At 52.3% G+C, this 25901-nt stretch overlaps 1 pseudogene; it reads right to left on the bottom strand.

The window, feature by feature from the left end:
* Positions 1-435: 435 nt before the first annotated feature.
* On the bottom strand, positions 436-12375 carry LOC141223150 (uncharacterized; annotated as a pseudogene).
* Between the last annotated feature and the right edge of the window lie 13526 nt (positions 12376-25901).

Here is a 25901-nt window from a genome sequence, read left to right as displayed (position 1 = left end):
TGATTGGCTATTGATATACTCAAAACAATATAAAATGCTAAGCAAAATAAACGGGATCAGAGATTCGTTGAATCCTCCCATACAGAGCACTGTCTCCGTCTGGTTCCCTGTTGGATTGCGCAATCAACATAATAATTTGACACTCACTTGGTCAACCGTGAAGGGCCATTGCCCTCCCTCAACATTGTCATTAACTTGTTCATTCCAGGCCTAGAAAACTTGATGCCGTCCTTTAAAATTATGGAGGCCATACAAAATAATAGATGTAGTAGCTTTTGATGTGGGGTGTACTCATTTTTGCATCAACTAATTTGAGTAAAACTGAAGATTTTGTAATGAGAGTTATATTATTACCCTTACTTTCATGTTTTGATTACAAAAAAAATGTTCTATGCAACTTAGTGTTGGCAAAATTTTATGAATTGATCTTGTGTTCAGTGAGCTATTAAACAAAATCTTACTCATCAAAGGGGGTGTACTCATTTATGCTGAACAATGCTTATTAAGCTTTATAAAACACAGTGAACATAATTACACTTTCTTTCCCGTAAGACTTCTCATGTTTTACAAGGTATGATTTATGTATAAAAGATTTCCCACATTCTGAACATGAATACGGCTTCTCTCCTGTGTGAATTATCTTATGAGCAGAAAGATTTGATTTACAGATAAAACATTTCCCACATTCTGATCATGAATACGGCTTCTCTCCTGTGTGAATTCTCTGATGTCTAACAAGACTTGATTTATATGTAAAGCATTTTCCACATTGTAAACATGAAAACGGTTTCTCCCCGGTGTGATTTCTTTGATGTAAAACAAGCTCCGATTTACTTTTAAAACATTTCCCACATTCTGAACAAGAAAACGGCTTCTCTCCTGTATGAATTCTCTGATGTGTAATAAGATCCACTTTATGTTTGAAGGACTTCTCACATTCTGAACAAGAAAATGGCCTTTCTCCTGTGTGAATTCTCTCATGTATAACATATTTTGATTTATATGTAAAACATTTCCCACATTCTGAACAAGAAAATGGCTTTTCTCCTGTATGAATTCTCTTATGAGCAGAAAGATTTGATTTACTCATAAAACATTTCCCACATTCCAAACATGAATACAGCTTTTCTCCTGTGTGAATTCTCTGATGTCTAACAAGTTGTGATTTATCTACAAAACACCTTCTACATTGTAAACATGAAAAAAGTTTTTCCTCTGTGTGAATTCTTTGATGTTTAACAAGGTATGATTTACTTCTACAACATTTCCCACATTCTGAACATGAATATGGCTTCTCTCCTGTGTGAATTCTCTGATGTATAATAAGACTTCCTTTACCTGTGAAGGACTTTTCACATTTTGAACATGAATACGGCTTTTCTCCTGTGTGAATTCTCTGATGTCTAACAAGTTGTGATTTATGTGCAAAGCACCTTCTACATTGTAAACATGAAAAAGGTTTTTCTCCTGTGTGAATTCTTTGATGTTTAACAAGGTCTGATTTAATTCTACAACATTTCCCACATTCTGAACATGAAAATGGCTTCTCTCCTGTATGAATTCTCTGATGTGTAATAAGATCCCTTTTATGTTGGAAGGACTTTCCACATTCCAAACATGAAAATGGCTTTTCTCCTGTGTGAATTCTCTCATGTATAACAAATTGTGATTTATATGTAAAGCATTTACCACATTCTAAACATGAAAATGGCTTTTCTCCTGTGTGAATTCTCTCATGTCTAACAAATTGTGATTTCTCGGTAAAGCACTTCCCACATTCTGAACATGAAAATGGCTTTTCTCCTGTGTGAATTTTCCCATGTCTAACAAATTGTGATTTCTCTGTAAAGCATTTCCCACATTCTGAACATGAAAATGGCTTTTCTCCTGTGTGAAATCTCTCATGTCTAACAAATTGTGATTTATATGTAAAGCATTTCCCACATTCTGAACATGAAAATGGCTTTTCTCCTGTGTGAATTTTCTTATGTCTAACAAATTGTGATTTCTCTGTAAAGCATTTCCCACATTCTGAACATGAAAATGGCTTTTCTCCTGTGTGAAATCTCTCATGTCTAACAAATCTTGATTTATATGTAAAGCATTTCCCACATTCTGAACAGGAGTATGGCTTTTTTCCTTTGTGCTTTCTTTGTGTTACAAAATCTGAGCTTTTTGTAAATTTCTTGTCACACTGAAATCTTGAATCCACTTTGCCCCCTGGACTTTTGGTAATAATGTGAGATTGCTCAGGAGATGATTCCTCATGATTAGGAGGATTATAAGAAAGTGAAGTGCTGTGAAGTCCAGGAGGTGCAGGAAGGGTGAAGAGGTTTTCTCCATTAGAGTGCTCCCAGATATCTTCTCTTTTACAATTTAGTGATGAACCGTTATTCTCACAAGGATTTCCTATCAGGATGAAAGATAAATTAGATGTGAGTTTTTTCTTCAACACAAAAGAGATTTCTGAATGTATTTTCTGGATCTCACAATGAAGACCCTCGTCAGTGAAAGTACCGGGAATAAGGAGGACAACTACATGCCATAACATTAACACAATGACGGGTAAAGTGAATGACACTTATAATCTGGTGACATTGGCACAAGTCAGGGGTGGCAGAGATTAGACAGCAAACAGTTCTTTAAGTGGTAATTACTGATGACAGGTTCCCTTAATGTACCTCCGGTGCCATTTCACTCTCTCAAGCTTCATATCTTGCCCTTAGTATAGAAAAGTGTCCACGCAATTAAAGAAGATGTCGACTACTAAATTCCCCCAATGTAATTAACCCGTTGAGAGAAGATTTTTTCTAATTACCTAGCTTTGTCTTTATTGGCTGTGAGCGGCGCTATCGCTGGCCACTCACCGGCATCACGCGACCCCCGGCTGCAGCCGGCTCTTGCTTCCCCTGATGTCACGTCAAGTGAGGCGTGACTCGGTGATGCGATCCCTGCGGTGGACGCCGGGCTGTGGGTGGGGTTTCCCCGTTTGTCACACCCAGCATCCACCGCGCACTTTCCCAATGAATACAAGGTAATTGTGATTCACAAAATGTTATACAATTGAACGGTGAAGAAATACAATTACATTTTTACCGCTATAATGTTATTTTAGCCCCAGATTTTACATTTTCACAAAGGAAAATGGGTAAAGATGACCACATAATTTGTTATACAATTTCTGCTGAAAGGGGCAATACCCCATATGTGTCTGTACTGTACTGCTTAGCCACATGGCGAGACTCGGGAGGGAAGGAGCGCTATTTGACTCTTGGAGAACAAACTTTAGTAGAACAGATTGCAGACTCCATATACAAAGCCCCTAAGTGGCAGAAGAGCAGAATCCCCCTCAAGTGACACCAGTTTGGAAATTACACCCCTATGGAAATGTATCTACAGGTGTAGTGATGAATTTGACTCCATGGGTGCTTTCCAGAAACGAGCAGTAATGGATGTTGCAAAGTAAAAATGCAAATATTTCATTATAGTGGCCAGTACATTGTAGTGTCCGGTACATTGCAGTGCCCTTACGTTGTAGCGACCAGTACATGATTCCCAGCTAGTGCTTTCTGAAGAAATAAATTGGCTCTCCCCGCTACAGTTATGCCAAACATGTGGATGCTAACTGCACACTGTGGGGAAGGAGGAGGCGGCATTTGGATTTAGGAGCGCAGATGTCACTGGATTTCTTTAAGTGGGAGCCAAGTCACTTTTCCGGAGCCTTTGTGCTACCAGTGATATGGACACCCCCTATATTACTGTTTACAGATGATGAACCTGAGTGGGGACTTGTTTTTCTGTGGGTTGAGTAGAAGCTCTTAATGGTGGCATTTTGCGGTACAGAACATTTTGGATCATATTTATCCTGTGCTGTACACTGAACACTTACAGTGGGTACGGGAAGTATTCAGACCCCTTTAAAATTTTTCACACTTTGTTTCACACTTTTTTTCTCATTAAAGTACACTCTGCACCCCATCTTGACTGAAAAAAACAAATGTAGACAATTTTGCAAATTTATTAAAAAAGAAAAAACTGAAATATCACATGGTCATAAGTATTCAGACCCTTTGCTCAGACACTCATATTTAAGTCACATGCTGTCCATTTCCTTGTGATACTCCTTGCGATGGTTCTACTCCTTCATTGGAGTCCAGCTATGTTTAATTAAACTGATAGGACTTGATTTGGAAAGACACACACCTGTCTATATAAGACCTCACAGCTCACAGTACATGTCAGATCAAATGAGAATCATAAGCTCAAAGGAACTGCCCAAGGAGCTCAGAGACAGAATTGTGGCAAGGCACAGATCTGGGCAAGGTTACAAAAGAATTTCTGCATTACTCAAGGTTCCTAAGAGCACAGTGGCCTCCATAATCCTTAAATGTAAGAAGTTTGTGACCACCAGAAGTCTTCCTAGACCTGGCCGTCCAGCCAAACTGAGCAATCGTGGGAGAAGAGCCTTGGTAGGAGAGGTAAAGAAAAACCCCAAGATCACTGTGGCTGAGCTCCAGCGAAGTAGTAGGGAGAAGGGAGAAAGCTCACAAAAGTCAACGATCACTGCAGCCCTCCACCAGTCGGGCCTTTATGGCAAAGTGGCCAGATGGAAGGATCTACTCAGTGCAAGACATATGAAAGCCCGCATAGAGTTTGCTCAAAAACACATGAAGGACTCACAGACTATGAGAAATAAGATTCTCTGATCTGATGAGACGAAGATAGAACTTTTTGGTGATAATTCTAAGCGGTATGTGTGGAGAAAACCTGGCACTGCTCATGACCTGCCCAATACAATCCCTACAGTGAAACATGGTGGTGGCAGCATCATATTATGGGGGTATTTTTCAGCTGCAGGCACAGGATGACTGGTTGCAATTGAAGGAAACATGAATGCAGCCAAGTACAGAGATATCCTGGATGAAAACCTCTTCCAGAGTGCTCTGGACCTCAGACTTGGCCGAAGGTTCACCTTCCAACAAGACAATGACCCTAAGCACAAAGCTAAAATGACAAAGGAGTGGCTTCAGAACAACTCTGTGACCATTCTTGACTGGCCCAGCCAGAGCCCTGACCTAAACCCAATTGAGCATCTCTGGAGAGACCTGAAAATGACTGTCCACCAACGTTCACCATCCAACCTGATGGAACTGGAGAGGATCTGAAAGGAAGAATGGCAGAGGATCCCCAAATCCAGGTGTGAAAAACTTGTTGCATCATTCCCAAGAAGACTCATGGCAGTACTAGCTCAAAAGGGGCTTCTACTCAATACTGAGCAAAGGGTCTGAATACTTATGACCATGTGATATTTCAGTTTTTCTTTTTTAATAAATTTGCAAAAATTTCTACATTTCTGTTTTTTTTTCAGTCAAGATGGGGTGCAGAGTGGACTTTAATGAAAAAAAAAATGAACTTTTTAGAACTTACCGAATAGCTGCAATGAAACAAAGAGTGAAAAATGTAAAGGGGTCTGAATACTTTCCGTACCCACTGTACATCGGGGTTTCCATCTAAATCTACAAAATACATGATTCAGATGACACCCCCGAGGGATCCATTCAGAATAATGAGGCAGCAGAGTTACACCGGACTCCGTCTAGCCTCTGGTCGACTGCGCTTTTATGCACGCTGAAAAAGATGGACATCACTGGATCATAGGCCAGACGGCGTCCACAGCGCCTCATTATACGGAATCTTCCCCCGGGGTTCTGTCCGAATCACAAGCTCAGTCATTTATATGGCAGCATGAGACTTGTGTAAGAATAATATGAAAGTAAAAGATGGAAGTAATATTAAAAAACACAATTAGGAAAATTAAAAATGTGATTATTAAATCATTAAGAAGTGGTGTGAATGCGGCCCAGTTATTCATCGGTGCGCAAACGGACTCTGTACAAGAGCAGCCGAGACATCACCGGACGCTTCTGCTGTGATGTGGACGGCGGATAAAGCTTCACTGCACCGGAGACTTCATACAATATCACACACCGGTCATCGTCAGGAGCCGCTAATCATAGTCACATGCCAATCATCATCGTCATACGCCAGTCATCATCATCACACGCCGCTAATCATAGTCACATGCCAATCATCATCGTCATACGCCAGTCATCATCATCACACGCCGCTAATCATAGTCACATGCCAATCATCATCGTCATACGCCAGTCATCATCATCACACGCCGGTCATCATCATCATCACACGCCGGTCATTATTACACACCTGTGGAAACATCTACAGGAATCTCCTCCTTCACGTCACTCACACACGGCTGATCCCCCCTCGTCATCGCTTCTTCTTCTGTCTCGTCCTTCACTTTATTCTTAGTCGGATCTTCCTCCTGATATATCAGATGTAACAATCAGCACAATACAAGAAACCACCAAAATCTGTGACATCTATGACCTCGATCAGAAATGTCCCCCCATATACAGATCCGGTACAGGGCTCAGCACCGTCTACCTGATGATCCTCCGGGATGTTGTGATTCTCCTCTGGACAGTCCTGGGGATACAGAGGACGGGGACATCTCTCTGGTGGATTTCTTTCCACGAGTCCATCTGTAGGAGACACACAGTGACAGAATACAGTGACATGTAAAAGTTTGGGCACCCCTGGTCAAAATTACTGTTATTGTGAACAGTTAAGTTGAAGATGAAATAATCTCTAAGTGGCCTAAAGTTAAAGATGACATTTCCTTTGTATTTTAGGCAAAACAATAAATAATAAACTATATATACAGTGGTGGCCAAAAGTATTGGCACCCCTGCAATTCTGTCAGATAATACTCAGTTTCTTCCTGAAAACTGTCTGAGGACTTGAGAAACCAAATTGTGAGGAAGCATGAGCAATCTCAAGGCTACAAGTCCATCTCCAAAGACCTGAATGCTCCTGTGTCTTCCGTGCGCAGTGTCATCAAGAAGTGTAAAGCCCATGGCACTGTGGCTAACCTCCCTAGATGTGGACGGAAAAGAAAAATTGACGAGAGATTTCAACGCAAGATTGTGCGGATGGTGGATAAAGAACCTCGACTAACATCCAAACAAGTTCAAGCTGCCCTGCAGTCCGAGGGTACAACAGTGTCAACCCGTACTATCCGTCGACGTCTGAATGAAAAGGGACTGTATGGTAGGATACCCAGGAAGACCCCACTTCTTACCCCGAGACATAAAAAAGCCAGGCTGGAGTTTGCCAAAACTTACCTGAGAAAGCCTAAAACGTTTTGGAAGAACGTTCTCTGGTCAGATGAGACAAAAGTAGAGCTTTTTGGGAAAAATCATCAACATAGAGTGTACAGGAAAAAAAAAGAGGCATTCAAAGAAAAGAACACAGTCCCTACAGTCAAACATGGCGGAGGTTCCCTGATGTTTTGGGGTTGCTTTGCTGCCTCTGGCACTAGACTGCTTGACCGTGTGCATGGCATTATGATGTCTGAAGACTACCAACAAATTTTGCAGCATAATGTAGGGCCCAGTGTGAGAAAGCTGGGTCTCCCTCAGAGGTCATGGGTCTTCCAGCAGGACAATGACCCAAAACACACTTCCAAAAGCACTATAAAATGGTTTGAGAGAAAGCACTGGAGACTTCTAAGGTGGCCAGCAATGAGTCCAGACCTGAATCCCATAGAACACCTGTGGAGAGATCTCAAAATGGCAGTTTGGAGAAGGCACCCTTCAAATATCAGGGACCTGGAGCAGTTTGCCAAAGAAGAATGGTCTACAATTCCAGCAGAGCGTTGTAAGAAACTCATTGATGGTTACCGGAAGCGGTTGTTCGCAGTTATTTTAGCTAAAGGTTGTGCAACCAAGTATTAGGCTGAGGGTGCCAATACTTTTGTCTGGCCCATTTTTGGAGTTTTGTGTGAAATGATCAATGATTTCATTTTTGCTTCATTCTCTTTTGTGTTTTTTCATTGAAGACAAATTAAATAAAGATAATAAGACTAAAGAATTTGTGATTGCAATCATTTTCAGGAAGAAACTGAGTATTATCTGACAGAATTGCAGGGGTGCCAATACTTTTGGCCACCACTGTATTTTCATCTTTTACATTTAAAAAAAAATTTCAATAAGGAAAAATGGTTAAATGCAAAAGTTTTGGCACCCGGCAAGGTTAGTACCTAGTAGCGCCCCCTTTTGAAAGTATCACAGTTTGTAAATGCTTTTTGTAGCCAGACAATAGGCTTTCAATTCTTGTTTGAGGGATTTTCATCCTTTCTTCCTTGGAGGAATTCTTCCAGTTCTGTGAGATTCTTGGGTCGTCTTGCATCCTCTGCTATTTTGAGGTCTAGCCACAGATTTTCAATGATGTTCAGATCAGGGGACTGTGAGAGCCATTGTAAAACCTTCAGTTTGCGCCTTTTGAGGTCGTCTATTGTGGATTTTGACATGTGTTTAGTATCATTATCCATTTATAGAAGCCATCCTCTTTTTACGTTCAGCTTTTTTGCAGATGGTGTTATGTATGTATCAAGAATTTGCTGAAATTTCATGGAATCCATTCTTCCCTCTACCAGTTCCCTGTGCCATTGGCTGCAACACAACCCCAAAGCATGATTGATCCACTACGTTCTTTTACTAAAATTCTGTGCCCTTTTTTCTCCACACAACTTTGAGCATTGCTCTATTTTAACCTCATCGGTCCACAAGACTTGTTTACAAAATGCATCAGACCTTCTTAGATGTACTTTTGCACTTTTGACGCTGAATTTTATGGTGAGGTCGCAGGAGAGGTTTTCTTCTGATGACTCTTCCATGAAGGCCATATTTGTGCAGGTGTCTCTGAAGAGTACAACAATGTACCACAATTCCAGAGTCTGCTAAATCTTTCTGAAGGTCTTTTGCAGTCAGGCGGGGGTTCTGATTTGCCTCTCTAGCAATCCTACTGAAAATTTGCTTGGTTTTCCAGACCTTATCTTGACCTCCACTCTTTCTGCTAACTGCCATTTTTTTATTACATTTTGAACCAAGGAAAGGGCAACTTGAAAATGCTTTGCTCATAGCCTTCTCCTGCTTTGTGGACTGCCACCATTTTCAGAGTGCTAGACAGCGGATTAGAAGAAGCCATGGCTGCTGTTTATTTCGCACATTGTTAGAGTAGGCTGGGTTTTTATAACACTGGCCTTTCCTAACAATGATAGTGAACGAGCCCTAACAGGCTACGTAAGATCTGAATCATTGGTCAAAGTTATCTGAGCACACAAATGTCCAAGCGTAATACAAAGGAAATGTGTCATCTTTAACTTTAGGTCTTTTAGAGATCATTTCACCTTCAACTTGCTTAACTGGTCACAATAACAGGAATTTTGACCAGGGGTGCCCAAACTTTTACATGCCACTGTAGATTGTGTCATGCAATGATGGAAGTAGTAGTAGATGACCACAGAACAGACATGACAGTCTGCCCTCCTCACCCTGCTGATCGGCCCATATTGCGGTCGCCTCTTGTGCTCCATGTATAACCTCAACCTTAATATCAATCAGATCTTCACCCTAAAAAGAACAATGTGAGATGAGCTCAGGTCCCATCATGTCACGGTCAGATGTTGTGGGGACTTCAGTGTCATCTACCTGATGATCCTCCGGGATGTTGTGATTCTCCTCTGGACAGTCCTGGGGATACAGAGGACGGGGACATCTCTCTGGTGGATTTCTACTCCTGGATCCATCTGGGGAGACACAGAGACTGAATACATGACCTGCCGTGTATCTGTCTATATATGAGACTCGTCTCTCAGAACCGGTAATTTTATGTTTATGTATCTGGGAATAAATTACTTTGTTGTGGTCCACACCCCCGGTACCGAGGTCCCAGCACATTGTGGGCCTCAACTATGAAGTGATAATCAGCGAGGCCAAAGCCTAATGCTCTGCACTCGGAGGATGAGGACCCTGAGGAGAGGGACAGAGAAGACCCTCGTCAGTCAGATGAAGGAGCCGTACTAAAAAACACAACTTCTCCAAGTTTCGTCTCCAGGGATGGAACCACAGAGGAGCTGGAGGAAGCTCCACATTTCTATCCATCGGTTTCTTCTCTCCTAATTCACTGTATGGAGATTGGGGGAAGGACGGTGACCATTTACCAGTGATTGTTTTTTGAGAGCTTATGATGTCATCATGAGGACACTGCCTCCCTCCTGGACAGGATCCTCTGGGATCACTCAGAGGAGAGAACCTGACTTCCTCCTATTAAAAGACGGGTTACCACGTTTTTCTTCTTCTTTAGAGATAAATCTCAACATCCGCCTCGGTATAAACACTAAAATAGGCAGCAAGTTCTGCGTTTGTCTCTAAAGGAGGAAAAAAGGGCACATGTACGACTAACGTACGAAGTCACAGAACCCGGAAGGACGGTGTTGTGGGGAGCACCCGGTACACAGCGGTTAGTACCTATCAATGTGTAGAAAGGACAACTAGAGAGCAGGCACCGGGGTCATGGGGGCTTACTGATGCACACGGGGAGCCAAGGAGAGATTGTCTGGTCAGACTCCACAGAAAAGCTCCATAATACATATTCTTCTGAACAAACATCCCTTTAAGGGAGACTTACACTTATTACCACCAGACCAGGATCTCAGATTGAAGTTACCATTATTTTTGCTTTGTCTCCCAAAATGAGAACAAATGTTTTTTTTTATAAAAATAAATCTACCTATCTAATCTATCTACATACATATACACACACACACATATATATATTTTATTATTTGGCATTTTCACGTCAGGATTTATTGCACACGGTAAACGCCAAAAGAAAAAAACACATCAGAAACACCTCCCCAAAACTGCAATGAAAAAACAATGATCAAAAAAAGTCACCAATAAAAAGGTCAGCGGCCATTCAAGAAGAGAAGCCCTCACACAGCTCCGATAACGGAAGATAAAGTGATGGGTGTCAGGAACAGTTCTGAAAATGTCAGCGACGTCGTTCTTACCACCCAATAAATGCTGAGAAACAAAACCCAAAAAGCCAGAAGCCCGACCACGACTGATGACGACATTGAGCCGGCACCGATTCTGAGGGACGGACGAGCGACAGCGGATTAGGGGGAAAATCATCAGCAAATTAACCCCGACTCTGCTGAGTAACGATCAGACTCCGGTACCGAAAGAAATCATAGGAGAGAACGGACAGAAGCGCTGGGACATCTGCAGACAAAATGTGACCGATGCTCTAAGGAAGGTGAAAGATTCTGAAAGAAGCCGCCGAGGACGAAGACTCAAGACTGATGAAGACAGCGGAGAAACCGCGACTCACAGATCAGAAGAGAATAATCAGGGAATGAAAGCTGTGAGAAAATGTAGAGAAAACCAGAGCAAGTCTGGAGAAAAATCATCTATTATAGGAGGAGGCCGAGAGACGTCATCACATCCACCGGAGCCAACAAGAGTCTCCTCTCACCTGGTGATGTCAGAGGCCGGAGCTCCTCCATCATCACCTCCTGGTACCGATCCTGGTGTCCTTCTAGATACTCCCACTCCTCCATGGAGAGATAGACAGCGACGTCCTGACACCTTATAGGAACCTGACAACAACGACACCGTCATCACCCAGAATCCTCCAGTGCTGTCCTGTATAATGTCCCAGCAGTCACCTCTCAGCTCATCACCCAGAATCCTCCAGTGCTGTCCTGTATAATGTCCCAGAAGTCACCTCTCCGCTCATCACCCAGAATCCTCCAGTACTGTCCTGTATAATGTCCAAGCAGTCACTTCTCCGCTCATCACCCAGAAACCTACAGTGCTGTCCTGTATAATGTCCCAGCAGTCACCTCTTCGGTCATCACCCAGAATCCTCCAGTGCTGTCCTGTATAATGTCCCAGCAGTCACCTCTCCGCTCATCACCCAGAATCCTCCAGTGCTGTCCTGTATAATGTCCCAGCAGTCACCTCTCCGCTCATCACCCAGAATCCTCCAGTGCTGTCCTGTATAATGTCCCAGCAGTCACCTCACCGGTCATCACCCAGAATCCTCCTGTGCCGTCCTGTATGATGTCCCAGCAGTCACCTCACCGGTCATCACCCAGAATCCTCCAGTGCTGTCCTGTATAATGTCCCAGCAGTCACCTCTCCGCTCATCACCCAGAATCCTCCAGTGCTGTCCTGTATAATGTCCCAACAGTCACCTCTCCGGTCATCACCCAGAATCCTCCAGTGCTGTCCTGTATAATGTCCCAGCAGTCACCTCTCCGCTCATCACCCAGAATCCTCCAGTGCTGTCCTGTATAATGTCCCAGCAGTCACCTCTCCGGTCATCACCCAGAATCCTCCAGTGCCGTCCTGTATAATGTCCCAGCAGTCACCTCTCCGGTCATCACCCAGAATCCTCCAGTGCCGTCCTGTATAATGTCCCCGCAGTCACCTCTCCGGTCATCACCCAGAATCCTCCAGTGTCATCCTGTATAATGTCCCAGCAGGCACCTCTCCGGACATCACCCAGAATCCTCCAGTGCCGTCCTGTATAATGTCCCAGCAATCACCTCTCCGGTCATCACCCAGAATCCTCCAGTGCCGTACTGTATAATGTCCCAGCAGTCACCTCTCCAGTAATCACCCAGAATCCTCCAGTGCTGTCCTGTATAATGTCCCAGCAGTCACCTCTCCGGTCATCACCCAGAATCCTCCAGTGTCATCCTGTATAATGTCCCAGCAGGCACCTCTCCGGACATCACCCAGAATCCTCCAGTGCTGTCCTGTATAATGTCCCAGCAGTCACCTCTCCGGTCATCACCCAGAATCCTCCAGTGCTGTCCTGTATAATGTCCCAGCAGTCACCTCTCCGCTCATCAACCAGAATTCTCCAGTGCTGTCCTGTATAATGTCCCAGCAGTCACCTCTCGGGTCATCACCCAGAATCCTCCAGTGCTGTCCTGTATAATGTCCCAGCAGTCACCTCTCCGCTCATCACCCAGAATCCTCCAGTGCTGTCCTGTATAATGTCCCAGCAGTCACCTCTCCGGTCATCACCCAGAATCCTCCAGTGCTGTCCTGTATAATGTCCCAGCAGTCACCTCTCCGCTCATCACCCAGAATCCTCCAGTGCTGTCCTGTATAATGTCCCAGCAGTCACCTCTCCGCTCAGCAGCTCAATCATCTTGTTGCTGAGCTCTAGGATCTTCTTCTTCCTCCTCTCATGTATCGGGGGGTGCGGGGGAAGCTCTGTGATGGGGTCCGGGCTCCGCCCTCCTGACTCCTGGAGATGGATGATGGGAGTCACACCCTCCCCCGGTGTCTTCCTCACTATTGTGTAATCCTGTGTATGGAGAGAGACACTTAGGGAGAAGAATTCCTTCCCGACTCCAGATCTGACAATCAGTAGAAATCCCGGGATCAATAACCGTCTCCAGTAATCTGGGGCCATAACCTGGAATATTATTACACTCAGGACAGACATCCAGGCCCCTCTACAGCTCTTATAGGGAATCCCCATGACAACTCCTCCTGGCAGAGAGCTGCACACAATCACTGCTCTTACAGTAAAGAATCCTTCTCCTCCTCTTCTGGATTTCCTCTTCCCGATGTCGGACTTGTTACATAACACAATAAAGCTGATAGAAATGTAGAGGAGTTACCTCTCCGCTCAGCAGGGAGATGATCTCCAGGGTGAAGTGTAATAATCTTCTGGTGGTCTCGTCCTCGTCCATCCTCGGAGTCATTCAGGAGAAGGAGGGATGAACACTGGATCAGCTGGAGGGATCTCGTCCTGCTGGCGTCTTCATGATAAAGGAGAAGATGGAGATCACAGGGGACGATATAACGACAATCACTGAATTCTGCCCCAAATATCCGACATTTATCAGGAAGAATCTGGAGGAAAAGCCACAAACTCCACCGCGGCCTCCTCCGCCGATCTGACCGCTCATTATCAGCCTCGCTGGAGGTCGGTCACCGTGTTAACTACACCGCCAGCGGAGGACGGTCACCGTGTTAACTACACCGCCAGCGGAGGACGGTCACTGTGGAAACTACACCGCCAGCAGAGGACGGTCACCGTGGTAACTACAGCGCCAGCGGAGGTCAGTCAAAGTGGTAACTACAGCGCCAGCGGAGTTCAGTCACCGTTGTAACTACACCGCCTGCGGGGGACGGTCACCGTGGTAACTACAGCGTCAGCGAAGGACGGTCACCGTGGTATCTACACCGCCAGCGGTGGACGGTCACCGTGGTAACTACACCGCCAGCAGAGGACGGTCACCGTGGTAACTACAGCGCCAGCGGAGGTCAGTCACCGTGGTAACTACAGCGCCAGCGGAGGTCAGTCACCGTGGTAACTACAGCGCCAGCGGGCGACGGTCACCGTGGAAACTACACCGCCAGCGGAGGACGGTCACCGTGGTAACTACAGCGCCAGCGGAGGCCAGTCACCGTGGTAACTACAGCGCCAGCAGGGGACGGTCACCGTGGTAACTCCACCTCCAGCGGGGGACGGTCACCGTGGTAACTCCACCTCCAGCGGGGGACGGTCACCGTGGTAACTTCACCTCCAGCGGAGGACGGTCACCGTGGTAACTCCACCTCCAGCGGGGAACGGTCACCGTGGTAACTCCACCTCCAGCGGGGGACGGTCACCGTGGTAACTCCACCTCCAGCGGGGGACGGTCACTGTGATAACTACACCTCCAGCGGAGGACGGTCACCGTGGTAACTCCACCTCCAGCGGGGGACGGTCACCGTGATAACTACACCTCCAGCGGAGGACGGTCACCGTGGTAACTCCACCTCCAGCGGGGAACGGTCACCGTGGTAACTCCACCTCCAGCGGGGGACGGTCACCGTGATAACTACACCTCCAGCGGAGGACGGTCACCGTGGTAACTCCACCTCCAGCGGGGGACGGTCACCGTGATAACTACACCTCCAGCGGAGGACGGTCACCGTGGTAACTCCACCTCCAGCGGGGAACGGTCACCGTGGTAACTCCACCTCCAGCGGGGAACGGTCACCGTGGTAACTCCACCTCCAGCGGGGGACGGTCACCGTGGTAACTCCACCTCCAGCGGGGGACGGTCACCGTGATAACTACACCTCCAGCGGGGGACGGTCACCGTGGTAACTCCACCTCCAGCGGGGGGCGGTCACTGTGGTAACTCCACCTCCAGCGGGGGACGGTCACTGTGATAACTACACCTCCAGCGGAGGACGGTCACCGTGGTAACTCCACCTCCAGCGGGGGACGGTCACCGTGATAACTACACCTCCAGCGGGGGACGGTCACCGTGGTAACTCCACCTCCAGCGGGGGACGGTCACCGTGGTAACTCCACCTCCAGCGGGGGCGGTCACCGTGGTAACTCCACCTCCAGCGGGGGACGGTCACCGTGGTAACTCCACCTCCAGCGGGGGCGGTCACCGTGGTAACTCCACCTCCAGCGGGGGCAGTCACCGTGGTAACTCCACCTCCAGCGGGGGCAGTCACCGTGGTAACTCCACCTCCAGCGGGGGACGGTCACCGTGGTAACTCCACCTCCAGCGGGGGACGGCCACCGTGGTAACTCCACCTCCAGCGGGGGCGGTCACCGTGGTAACTCCACCTCCAGCGGGGGCGGTCACCGTGGTAACTCCACCTCCAGCGGGGGCGGTCACCATGGTAACTCCACCTCCAGCGGGGGCAGTCACCGTGGTAACTCCACCTCCAGCGGGGGACGGTCACCGTGGTAACTCCACCTCCAGCGGGGGACGGCCACCGTGGTAACTCCACCTCCAGCGGAGGACGGTCACCGTGGTAACTCCACCTCCAGCGGGGGACGGTCACCGTGGTAACTCCACCTCCAGCGGGGGCGGTCACCGTGGTAACTCCACCTCCAGCGGGGGCGGTCACCGTGGTAACTCCACCTCCAGCGGGGGCGGTCACCGTGGTAACTCCACCTCCAGCGGGGGCGGTCACCGTGGTAACTCCACCTCCAGCGGGGGACGGTCACCGTGGTAACTACACCTCCAGCGGAGGACGGTCACCGTGGTAACTCCACCTCCAGCGGGGGACGGTCACCGTGGTAACTCCACCTCCAGCGGGGGACGGTCACCGTGGTAACTCCACCTCCAGCAGGGACGGTCGCCGTGGTAACTCCACCTCCAGCGGGGGACGGTCACCGTGGTAACTCCACCTCCAGCGGGGGACGGTCACCGTGGTAACTCCACCTCCAGCGGGAGCGGTCACCGTGGTAACTCCACCTCCAGCGGAGGACGGTCACCGTGGTAACTCCACCTCCAGCGGGGGACAGTCACCGTGGTAACTCCACCTCCAGCGGGGGACGGTCACCGTGGTAACTCCACCTCCAGCGGGGGGCGGTCACCGTGGTAACTCCACCTCCAGCGGGGGCGGTGAGGTGAGGAGGAGCCGCTGCACATCCCCCATACAACACTGAGGAGCCGCAGTCACATGGAGCAGGAGCCTCCACAGGAACAGCTCTGATCTCACCCCACACTCTCCTCTCACAGATTCACCACAAACCCTCCCTGTAATCTCACCGGAATGGCGGGAAGCGGAAACCTGCTGCTGGCTGACACCAGAGAGCAAGAGCTGCGCACAACCAGGACGGAGCTGCTGCACTGAGAGCGGGAGGAGCTGTGGTGACGTCACCGCCATGTGATCAGGGGGCGGAGCTGAGGAGAGAAGTGGTGAAGGACCTGTGGTGACGTCACCGCCATGTGATCAGGGGGCGGAGCTCAGGAGAGGTGGTGAAGGACCCGTGGTGACGTCACTGCCACGTGATCAGGGGGCGGGGCTTCGGGTGGTGATTGGCTCTCGCAGTGTTTCCTCACAGACTGTAATGAGTCTATAATCTATAGGCAGCGTCTAGATTGGAGTTGATTTCTGGAGGGGGAGGAGTGATTTCATTCTATCATGACGTCACCGGAAGGGGCGGGGCTTCTCAGTCCAGCGGACACTATTCCATCGTGCAGCTGCAGCAGTGCACATTGTGCCGGGACAGGAGGATGGTGATGAGGAGCTCGTGTTCAGCCGTCTGCTGTGAGGACTGAGGTGGGGAAAACTGACCATGTGAATAAATGCTGTGGAGGCATAAAGGGGGCTGTGTGGCTGGTGTGAGGGGGCATGGGGTATGTAGAGGGGCATCCAGGGGACTGTGTGGCTGGTGTGAGGGGGCATGGGGTATGTAGAGGGGCATCCAGGGGGCTGTATGGCTGGTGTGAGGGGGCGTGGGGTATGTAGAGGGACATCCAGGGGACTGTGTGGCTGGTGTGAGGGGGCATGGGGTATGTAGAGGGGCATCCAGGGGACTGTGTGGCTGGTGTGAGGGGGTATGTAGAGGGGCATCCAGGGGACTGTGTGGCTGGTGTGAGGGGGCATGGGGTATGTAGAGGGGCATCCAGGGGACTGTGTGGCTGGTGTGAGGGGGCATGGGGTATGTAGAGGGGCATCCAGGGGACTGTGTGGCTGGTGTGAGGGGGTATGTAGAGGGGCATCCAGGGGACTGTGTGGCTGGTGTGAGGGGGCGTGGGGTATGTAGAGGGGCATCCAGGGGACTGTGTGGCTGGTGTGAGGGGGCATGGGGTATGTAGAGGGGCATCCAGGGGGCTGTATGGCTGGTGTGAGGGGGCATGGGGTATGTAGAGGGGCATCCAGGGGGCTGTGTGGCTTGTGTGAGGAGGCGTGGGGTATGTAGAGGGGCATCCAGGGGGCTGTGTGGGTGGTGTGAGGAGGCGTGGGGTATGTAGAGGGACATCCAGGGGGCTGTGTGGGTGGTGTGAGGGGGCGTGGGGTAGGTAGAGGGGGCATCCAGGGGGCTGCGTGGGTGGTGTGAGGGGGCGTGGGGTAGGTAGAGGGGGCATCCAGGGGGCTGCGTGGGTGGTGTGAGGGGGCGTGGGGTAGGTAGAGGGGGCATCCAGGGGGCTGCGTGGGTGGTGAGGGGGCGTGGGGTAGGTAGAGGGGGCATCCAGGGGGCTGCGTGGGTGGTGTGAGGGGGCGTGGGGTAGGTAGAGGGGGCATCCAGGGGGCTGCGTGGGTGGTGTGAGGGGGCGTGGGGTAGGTAGAGGGGGCATCCAGGGGGCTGCGTGGGTGGTGTGAGGGGGCGTGGGGTAGGTAGAGGGGGCATCCAGGGGGCTGCGTGGGTGGTGTGAGGGGGCGTGGGGTAGGTAGAGGGGGCATCCAGGGGGCTGCGTGGGTGGTGTGAGGGGGCGTGGGGTAGGTAGAGGGGGCATCCAGGGGGCTGCGTGGGTGGTGTGAGGGGGCGTGGGGTAGGTAGAGGGGGCATCCAGGGGGCTGCGTGGGTGGTGTGAGGGGGCGTGGGGTAGGTAGAGGGGCATCCAGGGGGCTGTGTGGCTTGTGTGAGGAGGCGTGGGGTATGTAGAGGGGCATCCAGGGGACTGTGTGGCTGGTGTGAGGGGGCGTGGGGTATGTAGAGGGGCATCCAGGGGGCTGTGTGGCTTGTGTGAGGGGGCGTGGGGTATGTAGAGGGGCATCCAGGGGGCTGTGTGGGTGGTGTGAGGAGGCGTGGGGTATGTAGAGGGACATCCAGGGGGCTGCGTGGGTGGTGTGAGGGGGCGTGGGGTAGGTAGAGGGGGCATCCAGGGGGCTGCGTGGCTGGTGTGAGGGGGCGTGGGGTAGGTAGAGGGGGCATCCAGGGGGCTGCGTGGGTGGTGTGAGGGGGCGTGGGGTAGGTAGAGGGGGCATCCAGGGGGCTGCGTGGCTGGTGTGAGGGGGCGTGGGGTAGGTAGAGGGGGCATCCAGGGGGCTGCGTGGCTGGTGTGAGGGGGCGTGGGGTAGGTAGAGGGGGCATCCAGGGGGCTGCGTGGCTGGTGTGAGGGGGCGTGGGGTAGGTAGAGGGGGCATCCAGGGGGCTGCGTGGCTGGTGTGAGGGGGCGTGGGGTAGGTAGAGGGGGCATCCAGGGGGCTGCGTGGCTGGTGTGAGGGGGCGTGGGGTAGGTAGAGGGGGCATCCAGGGGGCTGCGTGGCTGGTGTGAGGGGGCGTGGGGTAGGTAGAGGGGGCATCCAGGGGGCTGCGTGGCTGGTGTGAGGGGGCGTGGGGTAGGTAGAGGGGGCATCCAGGGGGCTGCGTGGCTGGTGTGAGGGGGCGTGGGGTAGGTAGAGGGGGCATCCAGGGGGCTGCGTGGCTGGTGTGAGGGGGCGTGGGGTAGGTAGAGGGGGCATCCAGGGGGCTGCGTGGCTGGTGTGAGGGGGCGTGGGGTAGGTAGAGGGGGCATCCAGGGGGCTGCGTGGCTGGTGTGAGGGGGCGTGGGGTAGGTAGAGGGGGCATCCAGGGGGCTGCGTGGCTGGTGTGAGGGGGCGTGGGGTAGGTAGAGGGGGCATCCAGGGGGCTGCGTGGCTGGTGTGAGGGGGCGTGGGGTAGGTAGAGGGGGCATCCAGGGGGCTGCGTGGCTGGTGTGAGGGGGCGTGGGGTAGGTAGAGGGGGCATCCAGGGGGCTGCGTGGCTGGTGTGAGGGGGCGTGGGGTAGGTAGAGGGGGCATCCAGGGGGCTGCGTGGCTGGTGTGAGGGGGCGTGGGGTAGGTAGAGGGGGCATCCAGGGGGCTGCGTGGCTGGTGTGAGGGGGCGTGGGGTAGGTAGAGGGGGCATCCAGGGGGCTGCGTGGCTGGTGTGAGGGGGCGTGGGGTAGGTAGAGGGGGCATCCAGGGGGCTGCGTGGCTGGTGTGAGGGGGCGTGGGGTAGGTAGAGGGGGCATCCAGGGGGCTGCGTGGCTGGTGTGAGGGGGCGTGGGGTAGGTAGAGGGGGCATCCAGGGGGCTGCGTGGCTGGTGTGAGGGGGCGTGGGGTAGGTAGAGGGGGCATCCAGGGGGCTGCGTGGCTGGTGTGAGGGGGCGTGGGGTAGGTAGAGGGGGCATCCAGGGGGCTGCGTGGCTGGTGTGAGGGGGCGTGGGGTAGGTAGAGGGGGCATCCAGGGGGCTGCGTGGCTGGTGTGAGGGGGCGTGGGGTAGGTAGAGGGGGCATCCAGGGGGCTGCGTGGCTGGTGTGAGGGGGCGTGGGGTAGGTAGAGGGGGCATCCAGGGGGCTGCGTGGCTGGTGTGAGGGGGCGTGGGGTAGGTAGAGGGGGCATCCAGGGGGCTGCGTGGCTGGTGTGAGGGGGCGTGGGGTAGGTAGAGGGGGCATCCAGGGGGCTGCGTGGCTGGTGTGAGGGGGCGTGGGGTAGGTAGAGGGGGCATCCAGGGGGCTGCGTGGCTGGTGTGAGGGGGCGTGGGGTAGGTAGAGGGGGCATCCAGGGGGCTGCGTGGCTGGTGTGAGGGGGCGTGGGGTAGGTAGAGGGGGCATCCAGGGGGCTGCGTGGCTGGTGTGAGGGGGCGTGGGGTAGGTAGAGGGGGCATCCAGGGGGCTGCGTGGCTGGTGTGAGGGGGCGTGGGGTAGGTAGAGGGGGCATCCAGGGGGCCCCTCTACCTACCCCACGCCCCCTCACACCAGCCACGCAGCCCCCTGGATGCCCCCTCTACCTACCCCACGCCCCCTCACACCAGCCACGCAGCCCCCTGGATGCCCCCTCTACCTACCCCACGCCCCCTCACACCAGCCACGCAGCCCCCTGGATGCCCCCTCTACCTACCCCACGCCCCCTCACACCAGCCACGCAGCCCCCTGGATGCCCCCTCTACCTACCCCACGCCCCCTCACACCAGCCACGCAGCCCCCTGGATGCCCCCTCTACCTACCCCACGCCCCCTCACACCAGCCACGCAGCCCCCTGGATGCCCCCTCTACCTACCCCACGCCCCCTCACACCAGCCACGCAGCCCCCTGGATGCCCCCTCTACCTACCCCACGCCCCCTCACACCAGCCACGCAGCCCCCTGGATGCCCCCTCTACCTACCCCACGCCCCCTCACACCAGCCACGCAGCCCCCTGGATGCCCCCTCTACCTACCCCACGTGGGGTAGGTAGAGGGGGCATCCAGGGGGCTGCGTGGGTGGTGTGAGGGGGCGTGGGGTAGGTAGAGGGGGCATCCAGGGGGCTGCGTGGGTGGTGTGAGGGGGCGTGGGGTAGGTAGAGGGGGCATCCAGGGGGCTGCGTGGGTGGTGTGAGGGGGCGTGGGGTAGGTAGAGGGGGCATCCAGGGGGCTGCGTGGGTGGTGTGAGGGGGCGTGGGGTAGGTAGAGGGGGCATCCAGGGGGCTGCGTGGGTGGTGTGAGGGGGCGTGGGGTAGGTAGAGGCGGCATCCAGGGGGCTGCGTGGCTGGTGTGAGGGGGCGTGGGGTAGGTAGAGGCGGCATCCAGGGGGCTGCGTGGCTGGTGTGAGGGGGCGTGGGGTAGGTAGAGGGGGCATCCAGGGGGCTGCGTGGCTGGTGTGAGGGGGCGTGGGGTAGGTAGAGGGGGCATCCAGGGGGCTGCGTGGCTGGTGTGAGGGGGCGTGGGGTAGGTAGAGGGGGCATCCAGGGGGCTGCGTGGCTGGTGTGAGGGGGCGTGGGGTAGGTAGAGGGGGCATCCAGGGGGCTGCGTGGCTGGTGTGAGGGGGCGTGGGGTAGGTAGAGGGGGCATCCAGGGGGCTGCGTGGCTGGTGTGAGGGGGCGTGGGGTAGGTAGAGGGGGCATCCAGGGGGCTGCGTGGCTGGTGTGAGGGGGCGTGGGGTAGGTAGAGGGGGCATCCAGGGGGCTGCGTGGCTGGTGTGAGGGGGCGTGGGGTAGGTAGAGGGGGCATCCAGGGGGCTGCGTGGCTGGTGTGAGGGGGCGTGGGGTAGGTAGAGGGGGCATCCAGGGGGCTGCGTGGCTGGTGTGAGGGGGCGTGGGGTAGGTAGAGGGGGCATCCAGGGGGCTGCGTGGCTGGTGTGAGGGGGCGTGGGGTAGGTAGAGGGGGCATCCAGGGGGCTGCGTGGCTGGTGTGAGGGGGCGTGGGGTAGGTAGAGGGGGCATCCAGGGGGCTGCGTGGCTGGTGTGAGGGGGCGTGGGGTAGGTAGAGGGGGCATCCAGGGGGCTGCGTGGCTGGTGTGAGGGGGCGTGGGGTAGGTAGAGGGGGCATCCAGGGGGCTGCGTGGCTGGTGTGAGGGGGCGTGGGGTAGGTAGAGGGGGCATCCAGGGGGCTGCGTGGCTGGTGTGAGGGGGCGTGGGGTAGGTAGAGGGGGCATCCAGGGGGCTGCGTGGCTGGTGTGAGGGGGCGTGGGGTAGGTAGAGGGGGCATCCAGGGGGCTGCGTGGCTGGTGTGAGGGGGCGTGGGGTAGGTAGAGGGGGCATCCAGGGGGCTGCGTGGCTGGTGTGAGGGGGCGTGGGGTAGGTAGAGGGGGCATCCAGGGGGCTGCGTGGCTGGTGTGAGGGGGCGTGGGGTAGGTAGAGGGGGCATCCAGGGGGCTGCGTGGCTGGTGTGAGGGGGCGTGGGGTAGGTAGAGGGGGCATCCAGGGGGCTGCGTGGCTGGTGTGAGGGGGCATCCAGGGGGCTGCGTGGCTGGTGTGAGGGGGCATCCAGGGGTTTGTAGAGGGTTATCCAAGGGCCTGCGTGGTTGGTGTGAGGAGGCATGGGCTGTGCATGCAGAGGGGCATCCAGGGGGCTGCGTGGGTGGTGTGAGGGGGTATGTGGAGGGGCATCCAGGGGGCTGCGTGGGTGGTGAGAGGGGGTATGTAGAGGGGCATCCAGGGGGCTGTGTGAGTGGTGTGAGGAGGCATGAGGTATGTAGAGGGGCATCCAGGGGGCTGTGTGGGTGGTGTGAGGGGGTATGTAGAGGGGCATCCAGGGGGCTGTGTGGTTGGTGTGAGGGGGCATGGGGTATGTAGAGGGGCAGCCAGGGGGCTGGTGTGAGGAGGCATGGGGTATGTAGAGGAGTATCCAGGGGGCTGCGTGAGTGGTGTGAGGAGGCATGGGGTATGTAGAGGAGTATCCAAGGGGCTGCGTGAGTGGTGTGAGGAGGCATGGGGTATGTAGAGGAGTATCCAAGGGGCTGTGTGGCTGGTGTGAGGAGGCATGAGGTATGCAGAGGGGCATCCAGGGGGCTGCGTGGCTGGTGTGACTGAGGAATGGGGTATGTAGAGGGGCATCCAGGGGGCTGTGTGAGTGGGCATGGGGTATGTAGAGGGGCATCCAGGGGGCTGTGTGGCTGGTGTGAGGGGGCATGGGGTAGGTAGAGGGGCATCCAGGGGGCTGTGTGGGTGGTGTGAGTGAACATGGGGTAGGTAGAGGGGCATCCAGGGGGCTGCGTGGCTGGTGTGAGGGGGCATGGGGTAGGTAGAGGGGCATCCAGGGGGCTGCGCGGCTGGTGTGAGGGGGCATGGGGTAGGTAGAGGGGCATCCAGGGGCCTGCGCGGTTGGTGTGAGGAGGCATGGGCTGTGCATGTAGAGGGGCATCCAAGGGCCTGCGTGGTTGGTGTGAGGAGGCATGGGCTGTGCATGTAGAGGGGCATCCACTGAGAAGGGTTATTGCAGAGGGCTTGCACAGGATAAGGGCTGATGGTGCATGTTGATGTGCTGATACTGCATGCACAGGGCTGCTTCTTGGGCGTGCTTCACAGTGAAGGGGGTAATGCAGGTATGTTGCTACATGTTGATGGGTTTGCACTGATGCTGCATGTTGGCGGTTGCACAGGACTGCTTGCTGTGTGGATTGCATAGTCAAGGTGATGATGCATGATGGCGCTGCATGTTGGGGATTGCACTGGGAAAGGGGTTATGTTGCAACAGGCTAGTCTAAAAAAAGGGGGTGATGTATGGCATTGATCTTGCACAGAGATTGTGCTGATGATACATGCATAGGGCTGCACTTTGTGGGGCTTTCACAAGTGTGGTGGTACATGTAAATGTCTGCATGTAGGGGGGCTTGTGTGACGACTCATTATCTGGCCGTTTGTGTACAGTGTGAACTGTTCTGGATTAGGCCAGACTACAAATATTGTTCCTTTCTTTGGTAAATCAAGATATGTTAGCCATTGTTTCATGTCAGATGGGCCGGAGTCCTAATTGTGTGTTCATTTGTAGATTGTCTGACACGTGGATTTCCTCAATCCCTCGGCCTACATGTTCATCTTTCTCTCATAGAAGGCTGCGGATCTCCTCTGTGAAGCCCCCAGCAGTTGTTCTCCATCATTTTTACATTCCATCTCCTTAATATCCTGATGAAATCTTTCTCCTTGCTCTTCGCTAACGGCACCAATGTTTTCAGTTAAGTTGTCCAAATGGGAATGTAAAAAATGTAATGTGGTGGCAGGAGAACTCTTGTGGGATAAAGTAAACTTTTGGAAACTGTTCTTGAGTCCAGGTTGCAAAGATGTTCTCGTTGGTCAAACTTTTTTTTGGCTCCAGTGATGAGTCCTATCTCGGCTGTCATTCACAGAAAAGCATGGGTACTTTGTATATCCTCCTTGATACCCAAGGAGCAAAGAGAGAACTTACAGATAACACCTATTGGTCATCCTTTATCCTCTTGGTTAAGGTAAATTTGTCACTAGGTTTTTCTCATTTAAGCTGCAGCCACCACCGTAAGGCCATATATACCTTATTCCATAAGGCTGTATACAAGTCCCCAGGCCGATCTGTATCACTTCAAGAACAGCATTTATCCTCACTGGAGGGGCAGCCTGCTCTGATGGGCCTTGCTGATCTGGGCACAGCGCCTCCTATTTTGTGAATGGCGCCCTCCTCTGCTTCATTTGGATAACGCGTCCTATGTCATACACACAGTCTCCTCCTTTGCCCTCCTGCGCAGGTGCACGTCTCTCTGCACTGCTGAGGGCAGAGCAAAGTATCCTAATGTGCGGGGAAAGCTGAAAGAAAGCCGGCCTTATCCCAAGATCTATTGATGAAAATGTATTTTGTTTGTGGAAAAACCATTTACAGCAGATTCTGCCTCCTTGTGTGACCTGATCCCTGCAATTTCTCCTCTTACTCCTGCACGCCATGACGCGCAATATCCATTCACAGTCTTCATATCTCAGAAGTGCTCCATTGATTGTGGGGGCCTGATCCGTGCCATCGTGGTGTGCTACATACAGACCTCATTCTAATGGCAGGAACTATCAGCAACATGTTTTCTGTAATGTTACATTTGTTTGTTACGTTTTCTATTTTAACCCCTTCACACCTGGCCATTTTCCGTTTTTGCAATTTCGTTTTTTGCTCCCCTTGTTCCCAGAGCCATAGCGTTTTTATTTTTTGGTCAATATGGTCGTGTGAGGGCTTATTTTTTGCGGGACGAGTTGTACTTTTCAACGCCATTACTAATTTTACCATATCGTGTACGGGGAAAAAAATTCCAAGTGCGGTGAAATTGCAAAAAGAGTGCAATACCACAGATATATATTTTTTTTTTTACCACGTTCACTGAATGCTAAAACTGACCCGCCGTTATTCTCCAGGTCATTACGAGTTCGTAGACACCAAACATGTAGAGGTTCTTTTTTAAGTGGTGAAAAAAAATTCCAAAGTTTGGTAAAAAAAAAAAAAAATGGTGCCATTTTCCGAGACCTGTAGCGTCTCCATTTTTCATGATCTGGGGCTGGGTGAGGGCTTATTTTTTGTGCGCTGAGCTGAAGTTTTTATTGATACCATATTGGGGTAGATCCGATGTTTTGATCGCCCTTTTATTGCATTTTATTGCAATTTTGCAGCGACCAAAAAAAACGTTATTCTGGCGTTTAGAATTTTTTTTCTTGTTACACCATTTATCGATCGGATTAATTCTTTTTTTATATTGATAGATTGGGCGATTCTGAACGCAGCGATACCAAATATGTGTATGTGGGGGTTTTTTTGGTGTTTTTTTTTTTATTTTGAATGGGGCGAAAGGGTGGTGATTTAAACTTTTATATTTTTTTTTTATATTTTTTAAAACATTTCATTTTTTTTTTTTTTCACTTTTTGCTTGCTTCTATAGTCTCCATAGGAGACTAGAAGCAGCAATTGTCTGATCGCCTCTGCTACATAGAGGTGATGAGCAGATCCCCTGCATGCAGCAGAAATGGTCCTGTGCTATGAGCGCCGATCACTAGGTGGCGCTCATGACAACCACTGGTGTCTGCTGCAGACCCAG

This window comes from Phyllobates terribilis, unplaced genomic scaffold (genome assembly GCF_046119375.1).
Source record: "Phyllobates terribilis strain yellow unplaced genomic scaffold, ASM4611937v1 Scaffold_370__1_contigs__length_1879735, whole genome shotgun sequence".
NCBI classification, from domain to species: domain Eukaryota; kingdom Metazoa; phylum Chordata; class Amphibia; order Anura; family Dendrobatidae; genus Phyllobates; species Phyllobates terribilis.
This window is presented reverse-complemented; position numbering and strand designations above follow the sequence as displayed.